We start from the raw sequence: 19,963 nt of genomic DNA on the forward strand, positions 1-19,963 counted from the left end.
GAGTGCAAAGCTACTCCGCACCCCCTCCACTGCAGGGCCAGCAGCGGGTCTCCACCCCGCCGCGCTACACCGCCCTAGCCAGAAGCGCAGGCGCACTAGCGGGCATGGGCGGACCAGGGCCAGAGGAGGCGGGGCATGTCCTGGAAGTATACACAGTATTGGCTATCCCATGAGGTCCCCGCCCCCAATGTTGGAGGTGGCGGGGCGGGCCGCGTCAGGGAGCGGACGCCGCGCTGAGCTTGTGGCAGAAGGGAGGTAAGCCACGCGGGGAGATGGGCTGCTTTCCCTCCGCTGCTTGGTGCCACTGGTTGTGGAGCCGCGAGGTCGCAGCCACCGGTGGCCGGGGTTACCTGGCGTTGAGGGCGACTGAGGCCCTGGGGCTGTGCTGTGAGAACCGGCGGTGGAGCGTGTGGCGGCAGGCCCGCGTCGCTGTGTGGGGGTGGCGGGGAAGGGGAAGGACCTGCTGTCTCCTTAGCCCTGGCCTGTGCGGATCTGCCCGTAGGGCAAGGCCTTCCGCGGTCGGAGAGCTCGGAGATGCCTGGGGCAGAGCTGGCTGCTGAAGCACCCGGTGGCGTCCGGATTCGGGAGCCTGGTGGCGCGATCCTTGCTTACTTACCTCCCTCAGCTTGCCGTCGTCCCTCCTTTCCTCTCTGGGTTCTCCGGTCGCGGGCCGTCCCAGGAATTCGGGTCGCCTTTGGCCGCCTCGGCCTCGGTCCGCTTCCCCAGGCCACTGTCACCTCCCCGCGACGGGACGCATGGGCAGATTGGGTCCACTGTAATTAATGCAAAGGCTTCTTAGTCAGCAGAGCCTTTTTGCAGACCTCCTGGTTGTTTTTGTTTCTGTTTCCGGCTCTGTTCTTAACTTGGCACGAGTTTCCTGGAGAAAGTATATATATGTTTTGAAATGTCCGCAAAGGCGAGGTGGAGTTATGCAGAGACTTGAAGTTATGTTGCATCTACTCTCCGAGAGTTAACATCTGTCGTGGCGTATCCTGGTCCCTCAACTTCTGTTCCTGAATTGGGAGGTCTTGAAACCAATGAAGTCATCCTGTCAGTTATGCACTTATTCACTCATTCATTGCAAACTTTTTTTTTTTTTTTGATAATTTTCTTGATAGAGTTTTATGCCAGATGCTAAAATCGGCATTGCCTTCTTCCCCACTCCTGGTTTAATCAGTCCCTTTTAGTTGTCTGAATTTTGATAAGATTTAAGATGGAACGTTTTGTTGGTGATGGTTCAATTTCATTAAGTAGCTACAGCCCAGGGCTTTTTCTGAGACCACATTCAGGTTTCCTGGCTTTCACTCTAGTAAGCGTTGAAAGGCTGTGGTCCTGAGAGCTAACCCCACCAATAATATCACAAAAGGCTACAAGTCCCCTCTCTATGGGTGAGGAAATGCAATTAGAAGTATTCTGTAATTTTGAAATGTTAAAAGGAGAGAGGTTGAGCATAAAACATAATTACTGCACTGTGGTAACTATTGGGTACTATCTTAAAAACACAGTATGTATTTTATGATTATATGTTTTACTATTGCAGTGAACACTGGATCTGTCCACATTCACTTTTTGGCTAGCAAGCAGGAGCATGGTTATAATTTTGATTGGCATCCACTTTCTGCAAAGCAAGCACTGACTTATTTTGAGATGTAATAATCATGAGGTTCTTTTTTTTAGTGTAAAGGTAAGGCACAGAAACAATATGTTTAAGGAGGCAGTTTTCCAAGCATTCGTGACCTGCTTGGGTAGGTTGCTGGTGTCTAAAACCTCTCTTGAGTGTTATGTGGTTAATGTCACCGTTATGTGGCTGTCAGTCCCGTTGTTTATTTTAACATTTATCACTCTGACATTTACTGTATTTAATTGAGATGTAATAGTTTTCCATAGGGAAATGGGTATTTTCCATGGCTAATGGTATCATTTCATTTTTTTCTAGGTATTTTTAAAAAAATAATTCTGAAATAACATTCATAGCTCATAATACTTTTTGGAATTGTTCAGAACCCATTAGTTTAATTGAATTGTTTATACCATTATTAGGGATTTGGAAAATGTGAACTGTGTTCGTGTGGTATACTTAAAACATTCAGATCCAGAGATATATAATATAATTTTATATAGTATAGTTGTGGAAGTGTAAGATTAATGTATAAGTAGTAAATTAGAAGGCTGTTCTATATACTATCCCCATGAAATGAAACAGTATTTTCTAAGAGAATAGGACAAGGCTTATTTACCAATTTCCCCCTATTTAAATTATTGCAAGCAACAACATTTTGAGGTGAGTTTTTTTGTTTGTTTGTTTTTTTGTTTTTGCCAGTCCTGGGGCTTGAAATCAGGGCCTGAGCACTGTCCTTGGCTTCCTTTTGCTCAAGGCTAGTACTCTACCACTTGAGCCACAGCGCCACTTCTGGCTTTTTCTGTATGTGTGGTGCTGAGGAATCGAACCCAGGGCTTCATGTATATGAGGTGAGCACTTTACCACTAGGCCATATTCCCAGCAGCAACAGCATTTTAAAGCAGTATGGAAGATCTTATCTATTTTTAGACTGGGCTGAAACAATTTTACATATTGAGTGGCCCATATACTTTTGGCCTCAAAAAGTTTTAGACTATTCCAAGTAACATTTGAAGTAATAAAATGTTTTGTGATTTTTTAATAGTTTATTAATTTATATTTGCTTTCATTCAATAGCCTTACTTTGTTACTTAGTTACAGATGCCCCATGATTTTTGACATTGTAAATTACATATTATTGAAAATGCATTTAATACATCATTTTAACTACATAGGATACCGTACAATACTGGCTGTTTACTCATGTGATCAGGTGGCTGACTGAGAGCTGCTGCTTGTTGCTACTGGAGCCCATTGAGCTAAGCTTAGGAATGAACAAAATTCAACATTTGAAGTACAGTTTCTGCTAAGTATATATTGCCTTTGTAGCATTCTAAAGTTGAAAAAAATCATTAGTTAAACTATTATAGTTAGGACTGTGTATTTTGAAAAATTTTAACATCTTTAACTTTACATTTTCTATAGGACTGGGTATGTTCCTGTAGTTCTAACTATATGAGTGAGACTGAGGCAAAAGGACCACTTGAGCTTAGGAGTTTGGAAAGAGTCTGGACAACATATGAAACCTTGGCTCTTAAGCAGAAAAAAAAAAAAATTCTTCCTTCCCTTCTCCTTTTCTCCTCCTTCCTCTTCCTGTTTTTTTTTTTTTTTTTTTTTTGGCCAGTACTGGGGCTTGAAGTCAGGGCCTGAGCACTGTCCCTGGCTTCTTTTTGCTCAAGGCTAGCACTCTACCACTTGAGCTACAGTGTCACTTCTGGCTTTTTCTGTGTATGTGGTACTGAGGAATTGAACCCAGGGCTTTATGCATGCTAGGCAAGCACTCTATCACAAGGCCACATTCCCAACCCCCTTCTTTCTTTTTTTGAAACAAGGTTTTAACTATATAGCTCAGGCAAACCTAGAACTTACTGTGTAGCTCAAGCTGGCCTTGAACTCACAGTCTTCCTGCCTTAGCTTCCTCAATCCTGGGATTACAGTAATGCATCTCAATGCCCAATGTACATTTCTAATATTTTCTCACAGAACATCAATAAAGCCAAGATGGTAGATTTTGCTGTGTATATATGGTAGGAATCAATACACGAAGTTAAACATATTGGCAAGAGAATGATTGAAGTGATAGAATATGAAATTTAGACTGCATGAGGATTGCCAGAAGGAGGCAGAATGATAGAAAATAATTGCTTCAAAGAATTACAGATTGGAACGAAGTAAACATACTGTTGTTTGTAGGTAAAAGAGAGACAACTTGAAGAATTCTCTGGCCAAAGAATATAGCTACCATCTTTTGATGGTTTGAAACCTTACTTTGAATTTTGAATCTTTTGAATCAGATTAGTGACATGCAGTGAAGAGAGCTACAGCTCCTAGTCTATGTAATTGATAATTGACAGCATACTATTGGTAAGCTATGATGTTTGGAGAGTTTGATGCATTCAATGCATTTTAAACTTCTGAAAATTTCAATTTATAATGGTTTTGAGATGTAATCCCATGTAAATTGGGAATTACTTGTTGGAGTTAAGAATTAGGGTGCTGGTGGGTTATAGGGTTTAGGCAGCAGATAAGGGTAGTTGAAACAGAAATGTTCAAGGATAACCAGACTGGATTATTGGCTAGATCATTCATCTAGTCATTGACACCAGACTCATCTAGACTTAGGGAAGAGTGAGGAGAGGTAGATTCTGATCTTGGTTCCTTAACCAAGATGGCTACATAAGTGCAAGATGAAGACACATGGATATCAGACTCTTGGAACAGGGATATGAGGGTAATCAGTATGGAAACATCCTTCTGGGCCTTCGAGATTCAAAGAATGATTCATCTCTTATGAGGGCCACTGAAGAGAGTTCAGTTTTAATTAACAAATAATGAAGAGACTAAGGATATAATGAAGTTTGTTGTCTGCTTCCCAAATCAGAAAGGCCGGGAGGGACGGAAAAATATTGGATGGAGAGGATGATAGGTTCAAAGTAGTCTTATTTAGGTTTACATGTAACAGGGCATTTCTGAAGCACATAGACTTGAATTTCTAAAAAGTAGTTTGGATTTCAAGTTTTTTTTTTTTGTTGTTTTTTTTTTGCCAGTCCTGGGCCTTGGACTCAGGGCCTGAGCACTGTCCCTGGTTTCTTTTTGTTCAAGGCTAGCACTCTGCCACTTGAGCCACAGCGCCACTTCTGGCTGTTTTCTATATATGTGGTGCTGGGGAATTGAACCCAGGGCTTCGTGTATATAAAGCAGGTGCTCTTGCCACTAGGCCGTATTCCCAGCCCCTGGATTTCAAGTTTTGATCAAACCTCTAGTCAGTCTTTATCCACCAAAATAGTCTATTGCCTTTTCCTTTTCCTTTCTCTTCTCCTTCCCCTTCCTACCCTCTCTCTCTTCCTCACCTCCTCCTCTCTTCTTTTTTTCTGAGAGAGAGAGAGAGAGAGAGAGAGAGAGAGTATGTGTGTGTTGGTCCTTGAGCTTGAACTCAGGGCCTGGGCCGAAAACCGACAGGGTACCAAGAAGGAGTGTGGAATCTGCGCAGGAGTGAGAGACATGGAGTTAAAAGTGATGAGTTAGTCTCTGGCCCAAATAGCTCAGAGGTCTTTATTTATACTATTTTTAAGCAGGAAAATGGTTACATAAAATCATCTATTTATTTAAAGCAAGCATCTTTTACACATGACTCCAAGGTTTTTTCTTTTCCAGTAAACTCTGACCAATTGTTTGTAGCTCAGCTGTCTATAGTTATTGTAACATATCCTGTCTGACTAGACACTGGGTTTCTAACCACAATAAAGCTTTGGTCAGAGGTGTGAGATCTCTTTATCTTAAAGCTTGCAGTTTCTGCATTATTTTTTATTTATTCTACTAAATGCCAAGTAAGTTAACCAAATATTTAACATGGTCAGTAATTGTAAAAAATCTCAAAGGGCCTCTCTCTTTTTTGTAATTGTGCTTTAAAATCCATTATCCTTTCACTTCACTGTCAGGTTCAAAATAGGCATAAGTACATCTTTTTTGTGGATGTTCTCCTGCACACATTTCCTTCTTTAAGCACTATTGCAACTGTTTACCCATTTTTCCTTTTTTATGTTAGGTCATTTGTGCACCATGGCTTTCCAAACCGCCATATTCTCTCCCAAATAGAAAGATTTGTGCATCTCACTGTTTTGCCATTAATCCTAATTTCCTTCCCTTTCTCCCTTATGGTCATAATATCCTGTCCAAAATCTTTCCAGGCTAGGTGTGGTCAACAACCTTTTCCTATTAACTGCTGCTCCTGTGGGGGCCTTCCAAATCCTACTTCCTATTATATGTGCCTCATAGAAAGGTCCCCCATGGTGGGAATTAATGGTTTCTCTTTTGTGGATGGGATCGTATGGCCCCAAATACCAAGTCCAAATTTTGAGATTTGAGATGGGTTTTCTAGCTTTTAAAGCTACGGGCTTGGGAGGCTTGTTGGACCCTTGGTTTTTCTCTTCATCACTAATAGATTTCTAAGTTGCTCATATAACTCTTTTGCAGTTTTTTCCCTTTGAAGCAATCCTGGGCTTTAAGACCTGCCATTTCCCCCACTGGTGAGGTAGTAGTTATTTTTGTGTCAGTCACATAGTCATGCACTTTCTTCTCTACAGTGCCATTATCTCCCAGACACTATGTTACAAATACAAATATACTAATTATAAAGCATGTCTTTAGCAATGTGAGAAGTAAAAGAAGCAAATGCCCTCTCAGCCTGGGCCTCGCCTATGAGGCTTTTCCTCCCCCCAGATCCATATCAAATGGATGGAAGGTGACGTGAGGCGCCTCCAGGTATTTAACTATTTTTAAGTTGTGTGGGAAAGTAAGGACTTAGAAGACCAGTGAGGACTTAAAGGGATTGGAAATTGAGACTGTGGTAGATAGATATGATGGTAGCACTGTTACTGGGTATCAATGTGAATCTGGGTTCAGCTAAGCATATAAATGTGAACATTTGTAGTGTGTAGTCAAGATTGGCCCCAAATAAAGTCGAACCTATGAAACTTGGACTGTGTAGTTGGCATTTTTTTCATTATGTAGTATTTCCTTGTTGATAAGAACAAAAGTAAATTGTACTTCATGGATTTAGGGGACGTGTACTTTCTACATTACTTTAAAAATAGTTGACTAACTCCTTTAGTTTTCTGTATCTAAGTGTATTATGGCTTCTTTCATTTATCTGAACCAAACCAAACCTTTGGAATAATCTTTGATCTAATATTTTACATCTATCTTCTGTCGAAGTATATCTAAATTACTACCTATCATAAAACTGAAACTTGATACTCTTTGACCAAGTGGTGACCTGGGGTATAAGTAGAGACTATAGTTACAAATAATGTGTTGTATACTTGAAATTAACCAAGCATAGATCTCAAGTTTTCCAAAAGTATACACATACACACATACACCTAAATATAAAATGATATCTATGCTAGCTTGATTGAAGTTATTTGTTTTATAATGTTTACATATATAAAATATAACATTTATGCCCTCAATAGCTATAGTTGTGTTGTCATCCATAACTCAATAAGCCTGAAAAATTATTAAGAACAAAGTATATGAATTTAAAGTCTGAACTCTTTTTCCCATTGCTACCGCTATACTATCTTCCAAAACAATTTCTTTCCTGTATATTGCAGTAACAACCTCCTACTGGTGTCCCTTTTTCTTTTGCTGTGTGTGTGTGTGTGTGTGTGTGTGTGTGTGTGTGTTGTCTGTTTTACATAGAAGCCACAATGATCTTTTAAAAAATGGCAGTCAGATATGCTATCTCTGTGTCCTAAATGCTCCACACCATTCAAGAACATGTAAAGTTACACAGCAAAGCCCCTAGAGAGGCTCTCTTGGCTGGTTCACTGCTTCATATTGTGGTCTCATTGCCCAACTGGTTAGCTTTATCCAACCACGCTGATGTCTTTTTTTTTTTTTTTTTTTTGTTAGTCATGGGGCTTGAACTTGGCCTGGGTGAGCTCCCAGAGCTCTTCTTCTCAAGGCCAGTGCTCTACCATTTTGAGCCACAGCACCACTTCCTTTTTTCTGCTGGTTAATTGGAGATAAGAATCTCATAGACGTTTCTGCTCTGGCTGACTTTGAACTGTGATCCTCCGACCTCAGCCTCCTGAGAGACTGGGATTACAGATGTGAACTACCAGCACCTGGCTTTTTATCTTTTTTTCCACATTGGTGTCCCTTATCTTCCATAAACTTACTAAATATGCTTAACTTTCTATGCCAGAGCACTTAACTTAGTGTTCTTTCTGTCTGAAATGCTCTTTATTTCAGGTATCATATCAAAAAGATTTTTCTTTATTTGACCGATGCAAAACATGTAAAACCCCTCTGAAATGTACTTACTGGCGACTTCAAATTTAAACTTCGAGATAATGTATGTGCATTGGAAAACTAAAGCACTATAAAATAGATAACTCTGTGTTTCAGTTTAACCAATTAAAATTACATACCCTCTAGACCTAGGCTAGTGTATTTGATTAAAATGAGTGGAGGAAGTTAAATGTACTGGAGGAACATTTAAATTTTTTTTAGGAGCAGATAAATTAATATATTGGCAAAAAGAATCATAGTTAATTCTATTAGCTTACTCCTTTGGATCTCTCTTACTCCTTTGAATCTCTATAAGTAATAATACCTCAAAAGTGTGACTTATAAAGTAGTTCTTACTAAACAGTATAATTGCATTAAGTGATATTTAAAAAGGTGTCTTGGTGCTAACATGAAACTGCCTGTTTAGACAGTGATAAAATATTGTTTTAAGTAAGTAAATGTGATCTCTATTTTATTGAGATTAATAAAATTCATTTTATGTTTTTATTTGAAGAGAATTCTATTTAATATGAAAGTAATTTATCTACTGTGGAAAAGCAATAAAAGGAGCAACTGAAAGAGGAAGAGTAGGATGTAATCTCCCATCATTTTATTATTCAGAAATAATCTTTAATATGTACCTTGTCATTTTTTTCTTCTTTCTTTTTTTTTTTTTGCCAGTCCTGGGGCTTGGACTCAGGGCCTGAGCACTGTCCCTGGCTTCTTTTTGCTCACGGCTAGCACTCTGCCACTTGAGCCACAGTGCCACTTCTGGCCATTTTCTGTATATGTGGTGCTGGGGAATCGAACCCAGGGCCTCATGTATATGAGGCAGGCACTCTTGCCACTAGGCCATATCCCCAGCCCAGTCATTTTTTTCTTAATCCTGTGTGTGTATGTAGAAATCTTGGTTGGGTTAAGATTGTATATGAAAATATTTGTGTCATAAATATTGCTTTAAATTATAGATTAATATTTGATCTGTATATTTCATGATTATATTTTAGATTAATCAGTAAATACTTTTGCTGAAGCCATGCTTGTTCTTTGGCCTTATGTATTCCTTCATTTTGCTGAGGTTTCCTGTGAAATAAGAGTGTGGTGGGTAGAGTTTGGTGAGACTCATGGTCCTGGGAACCACAAGAACTCTTACTTATTTCTGTGGTTTTTCTTCCTGAGCTTCTCTGATCTTTGAGGGTTTTGGTGTTAGTTTGGAAGTAAGCCAGATTGGGAACAATTTCACATGTAGTGTTTTGATCTGGACTGAGAGGCAGAATTAGACTTTGAGAGTGAAATGGAACTCTTTGAACATTGACTTCATTGTTAGTTGCTGGGCTATGGAGAGGCTAGGGCTCTTTATCTAGTTAGTCATTTACTTCTGATAGTGTTATAAAAAGTTCCATTAAGGGGCTGGGAATATGGCCTAGTAGTAAAGTGCTCACCATGTATACATGAAGCCCTGGGTTCGATTCCTCAGTATCACATACATAGAAAAGGCCAGGGGTGGCACTGTGGCTCAAGTGGCAGAGTGCTAGCCTTGAGCAAAAAGAAGCCAGGGACAGTGCTCAGGCCCTGAGTTCAAGCTCCAGGACTGGCAAAAACCCAAAAAGTTCTATTAAGCTTAGACATACTTGAAAATAGCATGTATTGTTAAAAATTTGTGGAAGTTAAACTCTCATGAGTAAACTCATATTACTCCACAACTTCTTTGTTTAAATGGAATTCTCAGGGCTGGGATAAAGCTAATGGTTCAGTACATGCTTCGCATTTATGGAGAACCAGACTTAATTTCTAGCACCAGCTTCTTCGTAGCTACCTCCTTGCTTTGTGTTTTACACCCCTCCCCTCAACAAAAACTACAACAGAAGCAAAATTCCCCACAAGAAACATAAATTAGCTTTAGATGAGTGATATTCAACATTCTATACTCTGTTGATAGAGAGCATCGATATTTCATTCCTGTATCCTCATTGCTGTTTTGTATCTATGTGGTAATGTGAAACAATTTACTAATGATTGAGTGATTGGGAAAGTTAGTTAATATCAGCATTTTTAAGCATCCTGCAAATGAAAATAGCTATGAGTAAGGCTAACTGTTAAAGATTAGTAAATGTTACTTCCTTGGGTAATTATATATTTAAAATGTCTTTTACCCCATTGTGAAATCACAGAGGTGAGGCTGTGAATTTTTTAAGGGCTGTAGCACATAGATTAAGAGCAGAGCTGTGATTAAATAATAGCTGTCAACTGAAGCACTCATGTAAAACTTATAATGTATTCAAGTAACAAAGACCCATTTTCTATTTCTATTAGATGCAGCTGGAAATAGTGAAGGAAGTCTTGTGAACTTTGCACATTTTTTTGAAATATTTTTATAATATACCAAGATGGAAAACAGTATAATAAAATCTCATTAAGATGTATTTTGCCGATTTGGAGTTTATGCTTACCAAAATTCACCTTTGTAATACCAGCATGTAAGCTTTTTGCTCAGTTAAAACAACAACAACAAACCGAAAGCTGCGAGTAAAGAATATACCTAAAATCAACTAATTATCTTCCAACCCTAAATATACTGGTAACTAAATTCATGCTTACTATATTAATTTGGAAATAAAGTTGTTTAAATTTTATTTTTCTACTTGGTTCTTATTTATTTTGGTCTCTTGTGAATCTTAGTGGAAAAGACATAAATTATCTTATTTCTTTCTATTTTGGACAGTTGATCTGGAAATGAACAATCCTGCCTTATTTTGAGTCATTTTAAAAAACAGTTTTTCAATCAATTCTGTATTATTGTGAGCAAGACACAGAAACTCCAGAGATTTGAAAGTGCAGGATGAAAATGCTGCGGCTTTGGCAAGAGAGGAGTCTTCCTATTTGAGCTACTTCTTCACTGGCTTTTAAGGTCTGAGTAGATACAGCTACTAAACAAGTGGCTACCGCCCTTCAAAATGAGAGAAGTCTTCCATATATTGAAGAGAGTTTATAATCTTCTGAGAGCTGAAAGGGACATTAAGGACTGAGCTACTTCTCTGGTTTTTCCCCTCTATACCATATACTCATAATTTCCTTTTGCTAGGAACATGATGCCAAGTTGTAGTTCAAGCAGTTTTCTGAGGCAGCTGCAGGAACTGAGAAAACATGCAATAGCTTCCTTTTGCTCTTCCACCTTTTGGACATTGGAATACTTGCTTAACATTCCATTGTTATTCCAACCACTGTGTTTCTACAAGTGGATTCATTCAGACATAGATTTCTCTGTCCCCTTGAACTTAATTTTGAACACAATGAGGTTACTTGCCAACCAAGCATTCATTTGTGGCAATATAGCCATATGTGTATAGTGTTTGAGAAGACATTTGGACAAATAATTGTTTTCAGGCTGAACTCGGGTCCTGAAATTGTACCTGAGCTTTTGTGATTAAGGCTACCACTTGAAGCCACAACTCCACTTCTGGGGTTTTTTTTGGTAGTTAATTTGAGATGAGAGTCTCACAGATTTTCCTGAATGGAGATCCTCAGATATCAGCCTCCTGAGTTGCTAGGATTACAGGCATGAGCCACCTGCACCTGGCTTTATCTTTAAGAAACGGAAAATGCAAATATGAAAGTGTTGCTGTTAGGGTCAGGAAAGGCTGAGTCTAGTTGCCAGGCTGGCAGCAGTGGATCTTTATCCTTTATGAGATGCTCATTGAACTTAAATTTGAATTGTCACTGAAGAAAGTGTAAAAATCCAGGAACATTTGTAAGAATAGGAAATGTATTGCTGGTGATTGAACCACAGAGATGAGGGTAGAGTGATAAGTTTTATGTTCTAAGAACAAAGTACTTCTGTAATATGTAACTTTTGCAAACTAGTCTTCATCACTTTTTTTTTAAGCATTGCAGTATATTCAGAGATAGAACTGTTTACATATGCTGGTTAGCTACTTTGGAATTTAACATTGTACATGCAAACCTAGGTTTGCTCAGGCTGCCTTTAAAACTTTCTTAGTGCTGATACTGTCTGCATGAGCCCCAAGGTCCAGTTCAAATCTAGCTGTTCTTTTAAAAATTAACTTATTTCCCTGAAGTACAACAAGATACAATGGAGAAAACAAAGCATTATGATTATACTAAGAATTATAAAGTTTAAATTTTTTTTTGCAAAACCCAGTATTGTTTTGATTTGCATTTCTTTTATGGCCAGAGATGTTGAACATTTCTTCATTTGTCTATTGGGCATTCTTATTTCCTCTTCAGAGAAGTCTCTTTTTAAGTCTTTTGCCCACTCAGTAATGGGGCAATTGTTTCTTTGAGGATTTGTTTTGGGGGAGTTTAATTTTTTGAGTTCCAAGTATATTTTAGATATGAGGCCCTTGTTTATTGTATGAGTAGTGAAGATCTCGCAATCTCTGGGTTTTCTATTTATCTTGCTAGCTATGTCCTTTGCCATGCAGAAGCTCTGCAGTTTAATGTAGTCCCATTTGTCCAATCTTTCTTTGATTTGTTGTATTTCTGGGTCTTTATTTTATTTATTTTTTTTTTGGCCAGTCGTGGGACTTGGACTCAGGGCCTGAGCACTGTCCCTGGCTTCTTCTCGCTCAAGGCTAGCACTCTGCCACTTGAGCCACAGCGCCGCTTCTGGCCGTTTTCTGTATATGTGGTGCTGGGGAATCGAACCTAGGGCCTCGTGTATCCGAGGCAGGCACTCTTGCCACTAGGCTATATCCCCAGCCCTCTGGGTCTTTATTAAGAAAGTTTCTCCCTGTGCCAACAAGCCCTAGTGCTTCTCCTATTTCTTCCTATAATGTTTTCAGGGTGTCTGTTTTTACCTCGAGGTCTTTGATCTATTTGGAATTAATTTTGGTGCAGGGTGATACTTGGAACAAATCATATTAAGTGAAGTGAACCAGACCCAAAGAAACATAAATTCCATGGTCTTCCTCATTGGTAATAATTACTATATGTCTAGGATAGTCCTAGCAGAGTATCACAATAGCTCAATAGCTATGTAGATATGATCATATTAGATGATATGGAAATGAGGTTTTCATTATTGTTATTTTTAATGTACTATGTGAACTTGTTTCTCTTTTCTTTCATTTTTCTTCCTATGGTTTATCCCCTGTTTTTACTATATTTGATTTTGGTACCCTGAGTAATATGAGTACTCTGAGCTAGGGAAGGGAAGGCTAATATCAAAATCATGAGACAAAGACAAAGGGCAAATCAATGCAATAGTGATACTTGCAAGACAATATATTGGAAAGTAACTGTACAACTTGGGGTAGGCTGGGGAGAAGGAAAGTGTGAGAAAAATGAGGGAGAGTGTCATGAGTTTGACAAGAAATGTACTCACTACCATATGTATGTAACTAACCCCTCCGTATCACTTTGACAATAAAATTAAAATGCATGTTAATAACTTCCACAGTATCTATTTGCTACATAGTAAAATTCTCATATTCTAGTTTTAAATACCACTGCTTAAACTCAGGTAGGTTACTTACCTTCAAGCTTCTACTTTCACCTGTGAAAATTGAAGTTAGTAATAGCTACCTAAAGCTATTGTGAAGATTCTTGTGGGATTTTATGTGAAGTGTTTTGTGGAGTGCTTGGCTCATCAGAGCTGTTTAATCCAACATGGTATTCTAAATCCTATGCTATGCTTTGTGTTTACACAATGGATCGTTATTGAAGGGGTACTCATATGTTGGGGATATACATAGAAACTGTTCTTGATTTTAAGAATTTACTTTCTAGGGAGGTAGTGTAAGGGAGTAGAAATAAGCAAATGACATTTTTTTTGAGACGGTGATAAAAGATACAACAGAGTGTCACTGTAGTAGCAGGTGGGGAGCTGTTTGATACTAGGGTGCAATAGCTGAGGTAGGGAAGACTGAAGGAAGAAATGAGCTGTTTGAACCGCAAATGCAAGAACTGACCCATACATGGGGAGTTCTTTGTTTGCAGCTAAGATGCCCCAAGTGAAGGAGAGATTGCTTAGACTCTTTTGCCTTTAGTAAGAGTTCAATTTTTATTTGAAATTGGAATGGGAAGCTATTGAAAAGGTTTGAATGTTTAATGCCAACTATATTTTGAATGGGAATGTAGCTGATTCCAGCTTCAAGGCTAGTGTTTCATTGCTCTATTTTTTTTTTTTTTTTTTTTTTTTTTTTGCCAGTCCTGGGCCTTGGACTCAGGGCCTGAGCACTGTCCCTGGCTTCTTCCCGCTCAAGGCTAGCACTCTGCCACTTGAGTCACAGCGCCGCTTCTGGCCGTTTTCTGTATATGTGGTGCTAGGGAATCGAACCTAGGGCCTCGTGTATCCGAGGCAGGCACTCTTGCCGCTAGGCTATATCCCCAGCCCCTCATTGCTCTATTTTCTAACTTGGTACAAGACTCGAACCTGAGGTGTGATGGTACTGGTCTTATTTATCACTAAAATTCTTACTAATCATTCATTTCCGTTGATTATCCAATATGGTTTCTTGGAAGGGACACTATACTGTTCACAATACCCTACAGATGTGAGGAAATACGCTTAGAGATAGTAAAGGATTGGTCTACATTTTAAAGATTATTGTTGAATCTCAAATTTACATCCAGGTACATTTTCCCTCTTATCCCAGCTCAGGACTTTGATCTATGTCAGGCTATTCTGTTATTACATAATGACAGAGGTGTATAAAATTGCTAATTTTATCAGATTAAAGGTGTTTTTTCTCTGGATAATCTTAGTGTTTCCGAAAGAATATAAGTCAGTTTGTTTTAGTGCACTACTCATCTTATTTGAACATTTTCATGATATTCTTTCTGATAATGTGATGCTTCCTTTCTGTGATTGCATTCCTTTAGAATATTGAAATAATCTCCCTGTTCATTGGCTTTGTTAACAATGGAAAAATTTGCTATAAAATTCCTCTGTTCATGTGGTCATTCCATTAGTTCTAATTATGCAAGTTAAAATAATTAAACTAATATATTGTTCCATTATGAGCTTAGTTTAATTTTCATGAGGTAAAAATAATTAAGGTTAATTTAAAATGAATAGTCACTTTATAACAATCAAGAAAAATATTGCCATTAAACATAAGTTCATCCCTAGCATAAGAACTTTTATTTTGGTGTCAAACTTTCTAAGGGAAAATTATACTTTGTTTTTTTTTAATATAAAATTTACTTGATTTATCTGGTTAAGTTACATTGACCCCTTTTTAATATTTATCATTACATAAAGAATTAGTAAAATAGCTAGTCCTATATCATTAAAATTTTTGCTTCACACTTTTGTGAACCCTTTACAGATGAATTTTAATACAGTGATTTGGGTTTCAGAAAATTATCTTCTGTGTCTAAAGACTATTAGAATCTGAATGAAAGTCTCAATATTTGAGATTGATATGGGGCTATACACCTACCATCTCAGCTTTCAGGAGTGTAAGGTAGGAGGTTCTCAACTTTGTGGTATGTCTAGACTATGTAATGGAATGTGAACTCAAAAACAAAGCAAAAGATTTTGACACATTTTTAATTTATTAAAGATACAACCTAGGTGCAAGCCTACAAGTTTCAGGATAGCCTGGTCAACATCATAGAATTCTGCCTAAAAAAAATTGACAAAATGTTTTTGCTGAAAAATTAGAAAATACAAATGAGTAAAAATAAAAATCACTCATAAATCATATTTCTAATTTTATTAGTGTACATATTTAACTTGGAGTGAGACTACTTAGACCTTTATGTCACTACTATGTGACATACTATTATAGCATACTACTATGGCATTCTATTATGTAACTATTACTTTTCTATAGATTTTTTTTTTTTTTTTGCCAATCCTGGGCCTTGAACTCAGGGCCTGCGCACTGTCATTGGCTTTTTTTGTTCAAGGCTAGTAGTCTACCACTTGAGCCACAGAGCCACTTCTGGCTTTTTCTATGTATGTGGTACTGAGGAATTTCAACACATTTTTTCCATAAATACTGAATCCACCAATCAAACCTAGGGCTTCCTGTATGTGAGGCAAGTACTTTACCATTAGGCCTATATTTCCAGCCCCTAGATTTTTTTAATGTAGTAAAACATCTACCTGTTTTAATGGGAATAAAATGAGTTAATCCTTGCAAAGTGCTCTGAATTTTACCTAACCCCAAATAAGAGCCACATATATGGGGCTTTAAATTCCTTTTTATTATGGAATAATTATATATATGTATGAATACACACATATTATGAGCTGCAGTGTACCCATTTCTTATCAACATTTGGATATTGTTTTATTTATCATTTCTTGTCCTTTCCTTCACCCATGGACTGGAATATTTTATAGGAAAACCCAAATATCACACCATACATTGTAAGTACCTCAGTTTGGAACATATAAATGTTAAGAATTAAATAATTTTAGAGAACAAGTGTATAAAACTTGAGTGTGTTTTTATTTTAATTCTTTTGATCCTGGGTTTGAACTCAGTGCCTGGGTGCTATCCCTGAGCTTTTTCTCTCAAGGCTAGTGCTCTATCACTGTTTTAAGTAGTTACATTGAAATAAGAGTCTCAACAACTTTCCTGCCTGGACTAGCTTGTAACTGTGATTGAGTTGTTAGGACTACAGGTGTGAGCCATTGATGCTTGGCTTTTGAGTCATTTTTTGAAGAGAGAAAATATAGGTAAAATGCCTATAACATACATTCTGTGGTATTTTACCAAATTTCAGTGAATTGAATGGTATGTGAGCTGATGTGGGATCACGTGTCCGTTCCAGTTATTAAGGAGAATCACTTTAGCCTGTGAGTTGGTGGCTAGCCTGGGGAATGTTAACACAGAACAAAATAACAAGCCGCTAACCAATGAACAGTAACAAAACCAGAAGGAAAAACTCAAATGGTGCTTGAATTGTGAAGATGTAGATTTTGAAATGAGTGTATTTCCTAATCAGCTTTCCATCCTGGTGACAAAATAACTGAGTAAAACAACTTAAAGGAGGAAAGGTTTATTTTAGCTCTTGGTTTTCAGAGGCTTCATTCCGTGATCACTTGGCACTGTTCTTTCTGGGCCAAGGTTAGGAATATGGTGGAACAAAGCTATTTGCTTCATGGTGGTTTAAGCGGAGTAGGAAAAGGAGGAAAAGGAAGAAGGGAGGGTCAGAAGAATGGAGGAAGGGAGAATGGGAGTGAGAGGGAGAGGAGAGAGAAGGGAGGGAGGGAATCAGAAAGGGAGAAGAGGAGAGAGAGGGACAGGAAGAGAGAGAGAGAGCTTCTTGAGGATGACCCATTTCATTCAGATAGGTCTCACCTAAAGTTTCTATCATCTCCCAATTGCCTATTAAATATGAGTTTATAATTGAACATCAGGGTTGATTCATTGATGAGGTAAGTACCCTCAAAATTCCCTATTTCTGAGCGGTACTCCACTGGAAACTCAGACTCCAATACCTGAGCTTTGGAGAATGTTTCAGATCCAAACTATAATAGGGCATCCTGCTTAGCTGTGAATATACTGTGAAAATTATTCTGTATTAGCATGAAAATCGTTAAGTTGGGATAGATAGGGGGAATGATGGATGGATGTCAATGATCGAAATATATTCATGAATTTAATGTTGAACTGAAACTCCTTTTTATTACTACTTAAAATAATAAAATATTAATGTTCTCTGCAGATTTTTTTTTTTTTTGTGTGTGTGTGTGTGTGTGTGCTAGTCCTGGGGCTTGAATTCAGGGCCTGGACACTGTCCCTGAGCTTCTTTGGCACAAGGCTAGCACTCTACCACTTGAGCCACAATGCCACTTCTGGCCCTTTTTGAATAGTTTATTGGAGATAAGAGTCTCCTACTAGCTTCCAACCAGGACCCTCAGATCTTAGCATCCTGAATAGCTAGGATTACAGGTGTGAGCCATGAGCACATATCACAAGGAAGGTTTTGTATCTGTGATCACATTTATTTACTGTATACATATATACACATGGCACTTGATTCAAGAATTAATGGAGAAAATGTTATAGAAAATCTGGCATTATTTAATTGCTGTTCCCCCCCCCCCACCCCGGACTATCAGGTTTTAGAATTTCCTGTCTTTGGTTTTATTTTAGACTTCCATTTTAAAATGTGTACGTAGCATGTGATATTAACTAAGAACAAACTACATTGTAAGGGCTTGAATTTGATTAGTAAATTATTTCCTGTGAGATTATTACAGCCCACAGTGCCCTAAATTTCTTCAGTATTTGGATTACAGATTGTAAGATTCCTGGGATATGATGCAGTGATGTGGAACATTCATTGATCATGCTTCGTGTTACTGATGGTCTAGTGGAAAGAAAGCTGGCTGTAAGACACTTCCCTTCTCACCTTGATCTCTAGCATGACAATTGTTCTTTTTTTATCAAGTTGTTTAATCATCCCCTTTCTCTTTCCTGTCTCTGCCTCTATCTCATTCTCTTCTTCCCTCCCTCCCTCCTTCCATTCCTCTCTCCTTCCTGTCCTTCATTTATTCCTTCTACCATCCCTTGCTTCCTTCCCTCCCTCCTTCCCTTCCTTCATCCTTCCTTCCCTTCTTCTTTTTTCCTCCCTCCATCCCTTTCTTTTCTGCTTTTCTCTCCTCTGTCCTCCCACAATCTCTTTTCTCTCTCCTGTTATTCTTCTTCTTCCCTTTCTTTACTCTCTCCTTTTCCCGTCTTTCCACTACCTTCTTTTCTCCTCCATCCCTTTCTCTCTCCTCCTTCCCCCCTCCTTCTTCCTTTCCTTTCCTCCTCCTCCTCCTCCCTCTTTCCCCCTCCTCTTCTGATTCTCCCCTTCCATTTCTTTCCTCCTTACCTACTCCCTTCCCTGTCCCTCCCTCTTTCCCTCCTTCCCTTTCTTTCCTCCATCCCTCCTTCTTCCCTCCCCTTCCTCTCCTCCCCCTTTTTTCCTCCCCCATCACTTTCCTTCCATCCCCTTTACTCCTTTCTTCCCCCATCTCCCTCCTTTCATCCCTGTTCCCTCCTTCTTCATTCCTTTCCTCTTTTCCTTTCTTTCCTCCACCTCCTATCTCTCTCTGTCTCTCTCTGTCTCTTTCTCTTTTTCCCTATTTCCCTCCCTCCCTTCTCTTTCTTTCCTTTTAAATAGGGCTTGCTGTATTGTCTAAGTCCCCCAGTAGCTACGATTATACCTGGTTTGCTTTGACTTTTCTGATAGATTTTCCTCTTCTTTTTCAGATTATTCTTTTAATCTGGAGTTTGACATTAAGTACTTCTTTGTACTTAATATGATATATGGTTTTATATAGTATATGGTGTGTATTTTCATATCCTTTGGAAACTGAGAGGCAAAGTTGAAAGTTCAAAATGCTTTATCTATGTCCTGTTTTTAAAAATTTATTATTTCTTGAGTGCATTTGATGGATTTATTTTCTTAGATGTATTCTTTTGGGACTGAAATACCTTGACAGATAATATGATAATTGTATATTAAAAATGCTTTGATTCATGGGGAGTTTAAAGACCTCATTAAAAATTCTTTTTGGTTTAGGGGTAGGTGGACAAAAAAGGGTATAATGATAGTTTGGAAACAAACCTTTAAAAATCAAACACCCTTTTGTAATATGTGATTTATGGATCATATTAAGACTGATTTCCTTTTAGTAAGAATACCATTAAAAGCAATATATAAATTGCTTCTCTTTAATGTATAAAATGCCCAAAGGAAGTTGGGATTAAAAATAAAGTAGGACATATGACACACTAAATGCTAAAGCAAGCCTGTGTATTATTTTTTGATATTCCCTTAAAGAATGCAGTATTTTTATACCTTGAAAGGCCAAATGATTGGCATTAACCTGTAAATAAAAGTCTATAGCAGATGAAAGACACTTGCAATTTCTAGCCTAATAATAGCAAGTCGAGTATGCTATGAAATCATATTGTAGCTTTGGTAATAGTTTTATGAATCTTTAGTGGCCAGTTGTTAGGAAGATAAAATTACTATAGATTAAAAAATGTGTTAATTCTCTATAAAGTATCACACTGAAATTAGGGCTGTCTTTTGTAAGATGAGGTATTTGACATTTGTACTTAGCTCATT

General features: G+C 38.2%; 1 protein-coding gene across 1 annotated transcript in view; it reads left to right on the forward strand.

Annotated features, from left to right (window-relative positions):
- Positions 1 to 209: 209 nt before the first annotated feature.
- Focad (focadhesin) overlaps positions 210 to 19,963 on the forward strand; it is a 267,544-nt gene continuing 247,790 nt past the window's right edge. The window contains exon 1 of the mRNA XM_048358113.1: positions 210 to 255. The gene's annotated coding sequence lies outside the window, so the exon portion shown is untranslated. The remainder of the gene's footprint in view (positions 256 to 19,963) is intronic.

Source organism: Perognathus longimembris, chromosome 1 (assembly GCF_023159225.1).
Source record: "Perognathus longimembris pacificus isolate PPM17 chromosome 1, ASM2315922v1, whole genome shotgun sequence".
Lineage (NCBI taxonomy): Eukaryota > Metazoa > Chordata > Mammalia > Rodentia > Heteromyidae > Perognathus > Perognathus longimembris.